General features: G+C 56.0%; 1 pseudogene; it reads right to left on the bottom strand.

Annotated features, from left to right (window-relative positions):
* Positions 1-240: 240 nt before the first annotated feature.
* Positions 241-876, bottom strand: LOC121836483 (annotated as a pseudogene).
* Between the last annotated feature and the right edge of the window lie 389 nt (positions 877-1265).

Raw genomic sequence — 1265 nt, 5'->3', positions numbered from 1 at the left:
TAAACACACCTTTACTGTCTGGCGGCAGCCAACCGACTGCCGAGCCCCCCGAGCTTCGAGCGTGGCTCGCGCGCACGTTGCGCGCCGGGCGCGGAGCACAGGTTCTTTTGCCCGATGATGGGCCGCAAATCCCACAAACTCCCCCCCCCCCCCCTCCCCCGTTCTCTGTCCTCTGGCTCCGTGGCTGTTCTCTCTGGTTGTTGGTGGTAGAGGAGGAGGGGGTTGTCACGATGCAGGCGGCCGGATGCGGTTCGTGGAGGCCGCCTCCGGATTGGTGATGCGGTCGTTGCAGTTGCCAATGAAGTCCTTGAAACACAGCGTGCCGTCAGGAAGCTGGAAGGGCAACTGCGCGTCATTCAGGAACGCCTGGTTTTCGTACCTGTGCGTTGTTTTGGTGACGCACTGCTCTCTGCTTGGTCAGGTGGTCCTCCATCTGCACCATGACACAGCCGTTTCTGTTCTTCGAAAACTTGATCTTGACGACATCGTTATACAGGCAGAGCAGATTGAAGAGCTTCTCGGTGTTCATCTTGTCAGAGTTGAGCACCATCACCAGAGACCCCTGATGCTGGTCCGCCGCTTAAGGACGAGTGGGCACGTCCGGAGCCGTCGCTGGTAACGTCGGGCTCTGGTGGACCTTCGTAGCGGTCCTGGTCTCCATTTTTTTGTCCCGTGGCCGTCGTTGTAGCCGCTGCCGGGGCTGCTGATCTGACTCTCTCAGGTCCCGCCGTGGTCGTAGTTCTTGCGTCTGGCGGCGTAGCTAGGGCCGGTAGAGGGTCCTTGGCTGCCCACTGCGTTGCGGTGGCCCCAAAACCACGTGGCTCATCGAAGGGGTTGAGAGAACCTCCGGCAACGGTTGAGGCGGTAGCGAGACATGTCGAAGGTTCGAAAAGAACGAAAGAAAAAAAAAGAATCAACAGTTGTCTTCTGGAGAGGCTTCTACAAGAAAGCGTCGGTACATTCGGCGCGGCAATAGACTGGCTAAATTTGCGAGCACACTGTCGGTGTATATCGCACAGAACTACGCGCACAATCTGTATGGTGCGGAAACTAGTTCTCGTCAAAGCCTAATGCAACGCGCATTTTCTAAGTCTTCGTCTTCGTCTTCGTCACCAACATCAAAAAGAGTCCTCGCAGAATTAAGTTTATTTTTAATTATAACCCGGATCGGCATCACTCTCCACCTGCGAGAGAACTTCGTCATCCGATTCATAATACCGTTTGAGGTTGGTGACATGAACGGGTCCAGCGGGTCGTCCAGACTC

The sequence above is a fragment of the Ixodes scapularis genome, unplaced genomic scaffold, assembly GCF_016920785.2.
Source record: "Ixodes scapularis isolate PalLabHiFi unplaced genomic scaffold, ASM1692078v2 PGA_scaffold2__306_contigs__length_199485367, whole genome shotgun sequence".
In the NCBI taxonomy this organism is placed as follows: Eukaryota; Metazoa; Arthropoda; class Arachnida; order Ixodida; family Ixodidae; genus Ixodes; species Ixodes scapularis.
The sequence above is the reverse complement of the archived record's forward strand: the minus strand, read 5'-3'. Positions and strand labels throughout refer to the sequence as shown.